Source organism: Coffea arabica, chromosome 2e (assembly GCF_036785885.1).
Source record: "Coffea arabica cultivar ET-39 chromosome 2e, Coffea Arabica ET-39 HiFi, whole genome shotgun sequence".
NCBI lineage: Eukaryota > Viridiplantae > Streptophyta > Magnoliopsida > Gentianales > Rubiaceae > Coffea > Coffea arabica.
Genome location: NC_092313.1, coordinates 11,184,547 through 11,199,184, shown reverse-complemented (window position 1 = coordinate 11,199,184; position 14,638 = coordinate 11,184,547).

Here is a 14,638-nt window from a genome sequence, read left to right as displayed (position 1 = left end):
AAGCCCATTTGGATTGTTATTTTTTGAATTTTTTTTTTAAAAAAATATACTGTAACAATTTAATGTATATGTAATAACAAAATAATAAAAAAATGCATTCAATAAAACATAAAAATTTTTTTGGGAAAAAATAACAATCTGAGAAAGTTTGCAGACATCATATCATATGTGTGCCTTTCCCACTTCTTGCTGTACTAGTACGCTATTCCCATTCTCAGTTCTGGTAGACCAGCGCAGAATTGGACATTAAAGAGATCTTAATTGATCAAGGCAACTAGCCTTGCTTTCATAACACGATTCCTTCTTCATTTTATTTCAAAATACACACTACGCTAAATCCATTTCTGACACCACTAACCCACGCCAAAACCCCCCATCTCCTCCCATATCATACAAGATACATGTGTATTTTAGTGTGTTTATATTTGCAAAAATAAAGTATTCAAAATAGCTTAAAAAGTGAGTGTGTGTTTGTATCTGTGAGTGTTTTAGTGTGTGAAAATATGTCTATCTATGTGAAAATGTGTTTATGTGTGCGAAAATTTTTTTTTTGTATGTGAAATATATTTGAGAGAGTTTATGTATCAAAATCTATTAATTAATATATTGGGTCATATTTGGATCATGTGTTTGAGATGACCCAATATGACCCAACCCAAAATTAACTCAATCTAAAGTTAGGCGGGTTGGGTGTAACCCATTTAAATGAAAATCCAATATTAACCCTCTCAAAACTCGCCAAACCTGTCCAATTGCCAGGTATAATTGTGGTTACGAGTTCATGTCTTGCATCCTCCAGAAAATAAAGGGTTCATTCTCATAGTTTCGGTTTCCCTTGTCATAATATGCTTGCTCCTTCCCATCGATCGCTCCGGTTAATGCTGGGAAAAAAGTTCAGAATTTTCCTGAGCCTTGTCTTTTCTTGAAATATATGATTAGATTCTTTTGGTTGCATTACTAGTTTAATGAAAATCTAGAATGTAAGATCACTATATAAAATCCTATATCAGTAATACATATTTAAAGGAGCAAACAAACAAATTAGATCACCACCTGCTTACAATACAAAATAAAACAAAAAAGAAAAACTATTTAATTTTGAATTTACAGTTATCTTACACAAAGGTTGTCCACTAAATCATGTCAATAAGCTTGAATCCTTATGCTTTCAAGAGCTCCTTCCTTATCTTTGAGTTTTACTCTCAATTAAAATTAACTTTCCGCCATATCTAACTGGATGATGCTAGGTAGTACGTGGTTTCGGTATGCATATTTTTGTCTAGCACAAGCATTTGACCAAAGTTATAAATGGTACTGGAAAGTTGAGTGAGGGGAATCAAGTTCTTTTCCTTTCTTTTTTTTTTTAAAAAAAAAATTCATGTTCAAAACTGTTGGAAGAGAAGTTAAAGATTCTGAATGTGGGAATACAATGTGTACAGCATTAGGAATTTTGAGAATTGTTGTGGTTAGCGTCACCTATGACTCAATGGTCAGCCATTGCTCGGTTGGATGCGACCGAAGTTTGCTCATGGAAATTTATTTCACGCGCCGCAGAAAATTTATGATGCTCGGTGTCATAGATGTGAGGGGTTTTGACTTTTGAGCCGGGAGAGGGGGCAGGAGCCGTCACATTGCAATCACTTGTAATGTTTTTGGACTAGTTGGCAACTCATTGCAAATTTCTTGCACATTTTTGTGACAAAAATATTATATTCAGTTACTTTTTATTAACGTATAGGAGAAAAAAATTATCATTTTATGTAAACCCTGTAGATGTTGATTGTGTCATAATTATGTGGCTTTTTTTAATGAATTAATCTTTTATATACTGACAGTGTATACACTTTCACCATTAAATGTATGATATATAATTCGAATTTGAATTTGAAACTCAAATTTTACTCTTTTTTTTTAAACGTGTTCCAAGGATCAAAAGTTCAAAGTCTCGTTAAAAAAAAAAAATCAAACTTTGGAGGCATCAAACTCGATTTATTTTACTCGATCATCAACTCTGGTCAAGATAGATGCGTTATTCCTACGTAGGATGCCCTTCTCCTAAAATCTTAACTCCTAAAACACGCCAAAATAGGGCAAACAAAGCTCCTCTTGAATATTTTGATGCCATGCATCGTTTATCATCGCGCAAGAACACATGCTATCAAATTTTTCAGTGCCAAAACCAAATCAAAAAAACTAGGCAACAAGGGTTCGATGCATTCATCAGCCACCGAGGGATCGACACAAAAAGAAACGTTGCATTGTTGATCTATGATTACCTCAAATGTCTCAGGCTCCAGCCATTCTTGGACTGCAAGAACTTGAAACCCGGAGATGAATTGAAGAAGAACTTAGACATGGCAGTGCTCAAATCTAAGGTTGGAATTCCCGTGTTTTCACCCCATTTTTGTGAATCCTACTTCTGCTGTCATGAATTGTCCCTCATGATAGACTCAAACAAGAAGGTTATCCCGATCTATTGTGACGTAAAACCTAATGAGCTTAAGATTAAGGCTTGGAGAAGCTGCTCCACAGAAGATCTGGAAAGGTTTAATCGAGCCCTCCATGAGGCAAAAGAAAGGATTGCAATAACGTTTGATACATCCACGGGGTAAGTACATACAGAATTTGATCCATTAATTGTCAATTATGTTATGTCTTGTACATGACTGGATTCTTGAATAGATGTACGTGTTGATAAATTTCTTCTCAAAATTCTCCATCTGAATTTGCTTGGAATGCAGAAGGAAAACAAAACAGAGAAAAATCCCCTATACGCTGATGTAATGGTGGCTTGACTTCTCATATGTGTGCAGGAATTGGTCCGATTTCCTAGCAAAAGTTTCTGCTGCAGTCAAAGAGAACTTGGACGAGGTAGTAGAACTGTAGAAGGGGACACTCTGGAGCCAAAATGCATGCGAGTTGTTGAAGTTGTATACTTGCCACCTGTATGCATATGACGGAGAAAAACACATATAGCTTGATTAGACCCCATGGATTATCTATTTGTCTTCCCCCAAATAAAACGCATTTGACAAATTTATGTAGTTTCTGATATATTTTCGGGTTTCCTAGCTAATAGTTTGATTCTGTCAGTTTGATGTAATTGGTAGGGCCTTGGCTCTGTATCATGCTTATCGCTTAGTCATTTAAGAAAATGTCAGTTAATTTTCAGTTAAAAAAGAAGAAAATTAATTACTTTTCTTGATAAAATTTTTAATCATCATGTGGAAACAATATTACGCACTACACATCCTCCACCTCCTTCATCTTGATTCCCTTTTCGTAGAGTTACTTAAGAATTTTGATTTTGAGAAAGAAACTCCTCAATCCATTTGCTTCGTATTTAGAAACTGAATTACGTGATTGCGCAGGATCCCGCAGGATGTAGTTCAAGATCCCGCAGGATGTCTTTTTCATTCTTTTTAAAGTTTCTTCCTAGGAGATGCAAGGGATGAGATTTTCAAGGAGATCTTGATCCTTGCCTGGCAAATGATTGAAAAGGTTTTCTAACCTTTTTCAGTTTAGAAAATTTAATCATAATTTTATTTTTAACTTTTCATTGGAAGAAGTTATTATCTATTATTCACAAAGTAAGAGAAAGTCACTAGTAGAAACTCAGAGAACATTTAGGGACAAAACCAAGAACCATTGTGCCCAACAGAAAGCCGACTACTGAAAATTAAAGGTGTAAAATCTCTAATAAAACTCCATTCGACTAAAATTTATTTGGGCCATCAATCTAAAAGGGTTAATTTTATTTTGTAAGAGAAAGTCACTAGTAGAAAGTAAGAGAAAGTCACTAGTAGAAACTCAGAGAGCATTTAGGGACAAAACCAAGAACCATTGTGCCCAACAGAAAGCCGACTACTGAAAATTAAAGGTGTAAAATCTCTAATAAAACTCCATTCGACTAAAATTTATTTGGGCCATCAATCTAAAAGGGTTAATTTTATTTTGTAAGAGAAAGTCACTAGTAGAAACTCAGAGAACATTTAGGGACAAAACCAAGAACCATTGTGCCCAACAGAAAGCCGACTACTGAAAATTAAAGGTGTAAAACCTCTAATAAAACTCCATTCGACTAAAATTTATTTGGGCCATCAATCTAAAAGGGTTAATTTTATTTTGTACCGTTCAAGATATCCACTTTTAGTCCCTTAACTTCAAAATATGACACTTTTGTCCCTAAAGTGTAAAATTTATCCCATTTAATAAGTAAAATCTATAAAATCTACCACACTTAATTATAAAGTCTGTTAAAGATTTTATACATTAGGGATTAAGGGATAGATTTTACTTAAATTTTATAAATAAATTTTATACTTTACAGACTAAATTATTACATTTCAAAATTTGGAAACCAAAGTAGAAATTTAGGTATAGTTGAAGGGTGGAAAGTGAAATTAATCCATCTCAAAAACATCTTATCTAGAATTATTAAGCATCCGTTATTTGATAAAAAGAAAATATTATTAAATAAAATGGTGGAAATTTTAACAAAATTAGATGGAAAATTTTATATATATTTCATAAGCATCCTGTTAGATATCATGCTCCACGAATGTTACTTAATTCATAAAAATGTTGATACGGATGATCCGAATAAGTTCATATTCCACTAGATAAGTTCCATGTATTGCGTCTAATTTTGAGTTCCCTAATACTCCTGTACCTGCTTATACGAAAAGAATTCTAACTTAAACATCCTTACTAACTCACTTTAACGGGATTCACGATATTTGATGAGATTATACTGAAATTGACGTTACAGGATTGAATCAATATCAATCAAAATCTTCACATACCTTGTGGTATAATTATTTCTTAACCAATTAACTACTGGGTTATTATAACTTTACTCCTTTAATATTCGGTGTCATTATCAATTTCCCCCTTAACGTTACCTTTTAGTCACTTTACCCCCAAGATTAATGGTCAAACTTAACGGAATTTGTTAATTAAAGTAAAAAGACATGTTTAGTCCTTAAAATTATTATCACTTTACCCCTATAAACTATAGCTTCATTATCAATTTATCCCCTAAAGTTATTTTTTAGGTAATTTATCCCACCATTAAACCAACTTAGTAAATTAAAGAACTTTAGAAGAAAGTACCCTCCTGTTTGTATAATAAAAAATTTAGAGTGGCTCTTCTACTTTTTAGTATCAAGAAAAAAAGTCAAAGTGTTAATCTCTTTCTTCTTGACAATCTTATTAATATTAAAAAAATAGAAAGATGGGGAGGAGGGGGGGAGAGAGATAGAGAGAGAGTTCAATTCTTTTTCTTTTTTAATACAAGAAAGAAAGAATGAGAAAATCCTTTTATTTTTATGTTTTTGAATCTCTTAAAGTGAAAAAAAGAAGAATAACTATTCCAACTTTTTTATTTTTAATTATATCTAATAAAGGTAAATATATTTAAAAATTTTTGATGATACTAGTTAGATTAATAATGAGATAAAATGCCTAAAAAATAATGTTAAAAATTAAAGCGATTGTATCACTATAATTTTAAGAGATAAAGTGATAATAACAATGTGATAATGCTATAGAATAAAGGGGGTATTTTTGTCCAAAATTTTTTAACATGTTGAGTTGAATTACTTTTGGGGGTGACGTAAATAAAAAATAACGTTAAGGGGTAAATTGATAATAGTGATATAGTTTAAGAGGGTAAAATGATAATAACCCTTAAGTTAAAAAGGTCCTAATGGAACATTGAAAGTGCAGTGCAATCACTGCAAAGAACTATTTGCCAAAAGTCCATCTGGAGCTACTTCTCAACACAAGCGTCACCTCAAAAATTGCCTACAAAAGAGACTGGCTGTTGGGGAGGAAAATCGAAAGAGGCAGCAAGTGTTATCCTTTACCGAAGGACCCTCGGATGGTATAACTTCTATAACTAATTTCTCCTATGATCATGCTAAAGTACGAGAGTTAGCAGCTCATATGGTTCTTGTGCATGAGTATCCTTTCTCTATGTTGGACCATGTTGTTTTTAACAAGTTCATGAAAGCTGCATCTCCATTTTATAAAAAGATTAATCGGCAAACAGTAAAGGAAGATTGTGTGACTGCTTACATGCTTGAAAAGAGAAGGCTGAGAAATATTAAAAGGTACCAATAGGGTTAGTATAACCACAGATTTGTGAAAATCTGGTCAAAAAATTCAATACATGATTGTGACAGGGCATTTTGTTGATAGTGATTGGGTGTTACAAAAACGGGTTCTAAATTTTTGTAATGTCCCACCTCCTCACACGGGGGTAATTATTGCCAATGCTTTAAGTAAGTGTTTTCTTGAGTGGGGTATTGAGAATAAGGTTTCTACTATCACTGTGGACAATGCTTCTTATAATGATGTATGCATTAGGAGAGTTAAAGAGGATTTTTCTCTAAGAAAAAGGTTGAGCATTGGAGGAAAAATTTTTCATATTAGGTGTTGTGCCCATATACTTAATTTGCTTGTTCAAGATGGGTTTAACCAAATTGTTGATGTGATTGATGTTGTTCGAGAGGGGATTAAATATTTGAAAATTTTAGAGTCTCGTCTCAATGAATTTGCCAAAATAAAAAAACAACTTCAATTGCCTTCTAAAAATCTCATTTTGGACTGCCCAACTAGGTGGAACAACACTTATTTGATGTTGGCTTAGCTCTAGAGTTTAGGGATGTATTTCTCAGGTATGGGGACATTGATCCTGGGTTTCACTATGTCCCAAGTGAGCACGAGTGGATGAAAGTTGAAGAAGTTTGTAAATTTTTTGGTATTTTTTATGAGATCACCAATATTATTTCTGGATCCGATTACCCAACAGCTAACCTTTTTCTTGTAGAGTTGTATAGGATTAAAGAGCTATTAAATGAAAAAGCTCTCGATTTTTCTGATCATATTAGGTTTACGGCTGAGAGTATGGCACAAAAATTTGACAAGTATTGGAGTGAAAGCAAGCTATTCTTGATCCGAGGTACAAAATGGTCCTTGTTAATCATACTTTCCTAGTTATTTATGGAGAAGATGCAGCCCCTAGGTATATTGATGAGATTAGATGCATTCTTTATGACCTCTATAATGAATATGTGGATGCTCACATCTCATCTCATGGTGAGGAACCACAAAGGGAAGCTGGAAAACGAAAACATGCAGAACTTTCAAGTAAATCTACCCAAGGGGCTGCTAAAAAGCTTGGAGTTAATGTTTTAACAGGGAAAGAAAAATTTCAGATGATTGTTAGTGAAATTGACAAGACTCTCCCTGAAAAATCAGATTTAGATGTCTATTTGGAAGAGGGCGGATATGTTTGTGATGCAAATGCAAATCTTGATGTCCTGAGTTGGTGGAAAGGGGAAAGATGGAGGTTTCCTATATTGTCAAGATTGGCAAGTGATGTACTCGATATTCCAGGTACAACCGTGGCGTCCGAATCTACTTTCAGTGCTGGTGGTAGAATAATCGATGATATGCGTGCTTCTATGTCTGTTGAAACGGTGCAAATGCTACTTTGTGGGAATGATTGGATCCGCAATCTTCATGGGTTAAAAAACAAGTCTCGTGTAAGTAAAATATATCTTCTACTAGTTGTTTATTTTGGCAGCTCATTTTATCTTGTTAGGAGTTGTAACTTTCTTGTTTTCGTTTTGTAGGAACCACTCGATATTCCCGAATCATCTACAATTGAAGAAATTTATCTTCCGGACATTTGAAGGCTATTTTCTAGAATATGTGATGCTGTTTCTTGTGATTTGTAAAGTTGGACTTGTGAAATGTACTATTTCTTGTGATTTCTGAAGGGGTTGCTGTACTTTGTCTTGTGATTTCTGAAGTTGGACAATTTTTAGCTATGTAGCAGTGTTTTACATAGTTATTTGGCTGTAGTTTGTGTGTTTATTTGGCTGGACAAAACCTGTTATGATATATTGGCTCTTATGGATGTTGTCTCGTATGGAATTAGGTTGTAGTTTGTGTATTTGTTGACTTTTATTCCTAGAGTTTGTGTTGTATGGATGTTATGGTCTTATATGTTGTCTCGGATGAAATGTGGTTAGAGTTTGTGTATTCTTGAATGAGAATGGCATTGCTTGCCAATCCTAGTAATTTTTGTTGATTTTGGATAGCTTAACTCTGGACAAATTTTTGGATCTATTAAATGGAACTATGCTGGAGCATGACTTTGTAATAACTGATTGCTGGACAAATATTTCGAAATCGAGCCTCAAGCCTCAAAATCGAGCTCGGACAGATATTTCGAGCTTGAGCTCGAGCTCGTCCGAGCCTGGCTCGTTTGTGATAAACGAGTCGAGCTCGAACTCGAGTTCGAGTCACATTTCTATTTTTCGAGTCGAGTTCGAGTGCATATCATGGCTCGTCCGCACGGTCGAGCGAGCTCGAGCCTGGCTCGAATTCGTCACGAGTCGAGCTCGGCGTTCAGATACTCGGCTCGATTAACAACACTGTCCTTAACTAGTAGCTAGACAAAAACACATTCCCTTTGCCCATTGTAATTGGAGACATTATTCCACGCATGCTCTTTATTTAATTTTTATGTGAAAGGCACTTTCACTTTATTTAATTTGTAAGTTACAATTTGATTCAATCAATAGTCATAGTGATATTTTTTCCTCAGGAAAAGTAGGCTTATGTTCAATACAAAATATTTTACATCTTCTACTCAACATGTAACTAAATAATCTTATGACTGAGTAAAATTAAGTCAAAATAATTATATTCTATGAAAGTTATTAAATTGAAAGATACTAAAATGCATTAAACAAGTTTTTTTTTCAAAGACTTTTTATGAGTCTTAATTAGACAAAGGATATCTTCAAAAAAATTTAAAAAAAGAGAAGGTATATTTGTACCATTGAAGATACTATTTGATACTGGCTGAATCATCAAATGTCAGTCCTAGTGCAGTCTTTTAGATGCATTAATCCCTTGTGTTAGTAAGGAGTGTTAAGCCTGTTTGATAACCCTATTCAGCACTTAAATTTAATGGATTCAAATCCGACAGGTGTCGGGCCTGCACAATAATAATTACTAAAAAGTCCTAATTACCACCACAATTAATTATAGAACAAATTCAAGTACTGGAGCAGGGACTCCAGGTGTGCAATGGGTTACTTGATTCACCCTGTTCCCGAAGAGTTTGCTTGATCCGATATACCAGAATTGTCTATAAAAATACTAAGTTTGCATACAATGACAAATAGGGTCGATTCCACAGGTAACGGGTAGGAAGTTGTTTCTCTCCAAGTCAATAGAATAAAAGAGAGGGATAGTTAATGGGATGAAAATAAAAATAAAATAAATAAAATTCAAAAGCTAATTCAACAAGTTCAATTTAGTAAAAATAGCAATTAATAAAATTCTACCTAAAGGATCAACTGCTCAGGCACGGTCCTATAAATGATCATCGATGCAAATATATTTCATTAATCTGTCACTAGATTGGTTATAGCTATCAACAAACTCTGACAACCAGTTCTTCCTTACTTTTTTGACAGTCATGGTACGACCATTGACTGCTTCTCTAACCAGAAAATAACCCTAGATACGACCGTAGGAATTTAATTATTCAGTTGCATTAAAGTTAGAAGAACCCAACCCTGACCAATAAGGAGGGCACGATATTGGAGGGCACGATATTAAAGTTATCTAGTCCCTCAACCCGCTCACCTAGTTCATGGATAGAATCTTGGAGGGCACGATATTGGGAATCCCCAACAGGAGGAGCATAGTAAGAGGAGCACGCCACGGCGACGCGCTGTGCGCAGCAGACTAACAAGAAAAGAGGAAACGAAAAAACTGAAACTAAGACAAAACAAAGGAAATTGAAAAGTAGAAACTAAAACAGAGGAAATTAAAAAGACCAGACAAGACAAGAAAAGAGAAAAGTAGAAAAGTGGGGGTAGAGAAGGTCCTGATCAATTTTTTTGACTTTCATTGTTGCAAAGGTTGGAAGGTGTGGGCACGCCTTGGAGGTCGAGGTCTTCTGATCACCAAATTTTACAATTGTCCATGTGCGGTGAGTACAAGGCGTGTCCGCGCGGGCACGCCTTGTAACATGAAGTCTTCTGCCCACAAATTTTTTTGCTCCCAACCTAGAATAAAACTACACAGAAACACCCATTACCTACAATAAAGATTGTTTATCAATAGGAACCTAAACCCACTGATCTTGAACACACAAATATGAAATAAAACACAATTGAAATCCTTGGATTGCCTTCCAAGTAGCGCCTTTCTTTAATGTCTTTGGCTAGACACTATACACATCTCTTCAGTCTGGATGTAATTCAATTTTTCTTGTAATCTGTGGCCCCTCCTCCGGGATCCAAATAGCCATTGAATGCAACATTTTTCATTAATTTCCTATCCATTTTCACCTCATGAATTGCTTTCATTCCATGATACTTGTTCGCAGCAACTTTGAATTTATTCCTACAATTAAACTCAGAAAATTCTTGCACAGAGGGATCGGTAGCATGAATAACAAACACAGAATGAGAGTTAACAAGATGTTTTATTGTATCAAAAGTATTAAAGTAGACTGTTTCTCCATCAAATTCCATCGTGAGAGTATCCTTACTAACATCAATCTTAGTCTGGGCAGTACTCAAGAATGACCTTCCTAATATAATAGGTGATGGATTTGGGGCACTTCTATCATCATGTAAAACACATAAAAATCAGTAGAAAAAATTAATCCATCTACTTGAACTAAAACATCCTCAACTATTCCATCCGGATAAGCAAATGTACGGTCAGCCAATTGAATTATTATCCCTGTTTCCTTTAAAGGTCTTAAATTTAGGGAATCATAGATTGATTTAGACATCACATTAATAGAGGCCCCTAAATCTAGCATGGCATTTTCGATATTAGAACATCCAATCTTACAGGGGATAGTAAACATACCTGGATCTCCGCATTTAGGTGGTAGTTTCCTTTGCAAAATCGCTGAAACGTTCTCACCTACCACAATTTGTTCATCCCCCCTCAATTTCTTCTTGTTGACGCACAAGTTTTTCAAGAATTGAGCGTATTTTGACACTTGCTTGATTGCGTCCAACAAAGGGATATTGATTACCACCTTTCGAAACACCTTTAATATCTCTTTTTCCTTATTTTGCTTCTTTGTCTTTTTCAACCTGCAAGGAAAAGGAGGTAAGTTAGATTTAATAGGAGTTGAAGGAGTAAATTTTACCTTAGGGTCTTCGCGAATGCGCCCTTCTTCTTCAATCTCCTTCTTACTTTTTCTTTTCGAATTTACCAACTTAGGTCCCTCCACCTCTTTGTCACTTCTTAATGTCATGGCACTTACATTCCTGGGATTTGCCTCGGATTGTGATGGCAATTTCCCATAAACGTGGGAGTCCAGGCGATTAATGGCAGTTGCCATTTGACTCATTCGAGTCTCCATGTCTTTCATGCCTGCTCTGGTGTCCTGCTGGAACTGAATAGTGTTCGTGACTAGGGCCCTAGTCTCCTGTTGGAGCTGAGTGGTAATCGTGGCCAAACTCTTGACAATTTCCTCCAAGAAACTTCCTGAGTTGGAGGACGAGGGTTGAGACTTTTGTTGCCAAGGTTGCTGAAATCCTGGTGGACGATTCGAGAATGAATTTTGTGGCCTATTACCATAGCTGAAATTGGGGTGGTCTCTCCAATCCGGATTGTACGTGTTGGAATATGGATCATATTGCCTACGAGGCGCGGGCACGCTTCCAGTCATGTTCACTTGTTCAGCCCTATCCTCTTGCAACATAGGGTATGAATCCATGGGGTGGCCCACATTTGTGCAGATTCCACAGTCCTTTGCCTGGTGCCCGTTTCCCACAGCTAATTATCGAACGAAGGAAGTTAGCTCTGATAGCTGCTGTTGAATGGATGACGTCTCTACCTCATTAATCCTACGGGTAGGGTTACTCTCACGAAAATCAAACTGTTGAGAATTCTCTGTCATCGATTCAATGAGTAGTCATGCTTCCCTTGGTATCTTGTTCGCCAACGCTTCCCCACTCGCAGCATCAATGATACTCCTATCAGACGACTGGAGGCCCTCACAGAAATATTGGATCAATAGTTGTTCACTAATTTGATACTGTGGGCATCTAGTGCACAACTTAATGAATCTCTTCCAATAGTCATATAAGGATTTTCTAGGATACTACTTAATGCTGCATATCTCTTTTCTTAGACTTGCAACCCGGGATACAGGGAAGAATTTTTTCAAAAATTTCTTCTTAAGTTGGGCCCATGTTGTGATACTACCTGCAGGTAGGTGGTAGTATAACCAATCCTTCGCTGCATCCTTGAGGGAGAAAGGGAAGGCTCTAAGTTTAATCTGCTCCTCAGTAATTCCTGGAGGCTTCATACTGGAGCATACCACATCAAACTCCTGGATGTGTTTGTGGGGTTCCTCACCTGAGAGACCATGGAACGTAGGAAGGAGGTGAATTAATCCTGACTTCAATTCGAATAAGGTATTTTCAGCCAAAGTTGGGATGTGATGCACAAAGGCTACTGGGGCAATTTTGGAGCACTGGGTCAGTTAAATTTTCACCACTTGAATCTGTTGATTCAACCTCAGGATCCAGTCCCTGAGATGCAGTGCTAGATTGCTCCTCTCTGAGTTGTTTGGTCGCTTTCCTAGTTTGGCGCTGTCTTTTCTACTTTTGGGTCAAAAATCAATTCACCTGTACGAGAAGAACGAGGCATAAACTAGAAAAAAAAATGCCAAACAAATCCAAAAAAAATAACTTAGAAAAAAAAATTAACCAAAACACCGGTCTCCGACAACGGCGCCAAAAATTGACAGGTGTCGGGCCTGCACAATAATAATTACTAAAAAGTCCTGATTACCACCACAATTAATTATAGAATAAATTCAAGTATTGGAACAGGGACCCTAGGTGTGCAATGAGTTATTTGATTCACTTTGTTCCCGAAAAATTTGCTTGATCCGATATACCAGAATTGTCTATAAAAATACTAAGTTTGCATACAATGGTAAATAGGGTCGATTCCACAGGGAACGGGTAGGAAGTTATTTCTCTCCAAGTCAGTAGAATAAAAGAGAGGGATAGTTAATGGGATGAAAATAAAAATAAAATAAATATAATTCAACAAGTTAATTCAACAAGTTTAATTTAGTAAAAATAGTAAATAATAAAATTCTACCCAAAGGATCAACTGCTCAGACACGGTCCTATTAAATGATCATCGATGCAAAAATATTTCATTCATCTGTCACTAGGTTGGTTATAGCTATCAACAAGCTTTGACAACCAGTTCTTCCTTACCTTTTCGACAGTCAAAGTATGACCATTGACTGCTTCTCTAACCAAAAAATAACCTTAGGTACGACCGTAGGAATTTAATTATCCAGTTGCATTAAGGCTAGAAGAACACAACCCTGACCAATAAGCACGCTAAGAGGGTTTATTTAAATCAGATCTTACGTTTCCCCAACATAAAACCAATTATGGTGGTTGCCACTAGTTGTCAACTAAACGAACAATTACGGATTTAATTTAATTAACGTGGCAGTAGGCTATTATATTAAATCAAATACCCGGCCATTGATATCCAATTAATAAAATACATATGAATAATTAATCCAAGAAACGCACGAATAGTAACAAGCTGGAAGAAATAATGAAGATTCGATTAGATCTCACAGATATTATGGACCGCGCCTTCGCGTCGACCTTTGAGTAGAGGAGAAACCTAACCGCTCCTTATCATATTCATCTCGCGTGATTTAATCGAAATCATTCAATTAATTGTCGAAAAATTGGGAAAGATGAAGCAACGAGGAAAACGAACAAAAGGGCTTAACTATCTCTTCGTATCTGTGTCTGTACGGATACGGGGCAGGGACGGTCCCTGAGCGGTCCTCTCACAAAAAAAAATGAGAGGACTGCAATAGGCCACGTATAATGGGAGCAACAGCAAAGGAAAACGACGTTGTTTTAGTGAGTGAATAGGAAAAAAAATAAAAAAACATCTGAGGGGCTAACGGGCTCCGTTAAAATACCTCAGCTGTCCGTTCCAAAAATTCCCGCTCAAATTAATGAGGCACGACTCTTCATCTGAACTCTTCAAATGAAATAAAATTTTGATCTCCCTCCAAAACCATATCTTGTGAACATTCATTCACAATTCCAGAGTATCAGCAAAATAATATCCCTACCCCAAATTGGGAAGTTTCAGATGAGAGGTTTTTGGAGAAAATGTATAGTGTTGCAGAAGTAACTGTTGCGGGACAAAAATTTTCATGAAGTCTGCAACAAGACGGAAGTTGGTGAGATCTAAAGCAGAGATAGACTCAATCGAATTGGACTAAACCCCAAAGGTAAGAATATTGCAAACTCATTGTACTATTTGGCTTGTTTTACGACGACAGAAGGGGGATGAATTTACTTGCATGATTTTGTTTGTACAACTTGTTTTAAGACAATGTGACATGAATAATGAAATTGAAATTCTGGCGAAAACTCCTAAACAAGGAAATCATATGGGTAGCATAAATTAGATACATTGAGAGCCAACTTAAAGAATGTATGCACAGGGAACTTATGCATGCCAAGTGTTTGTAAATTTGACTCAATTGATGAATTAAAGTTCTCACCTTTTA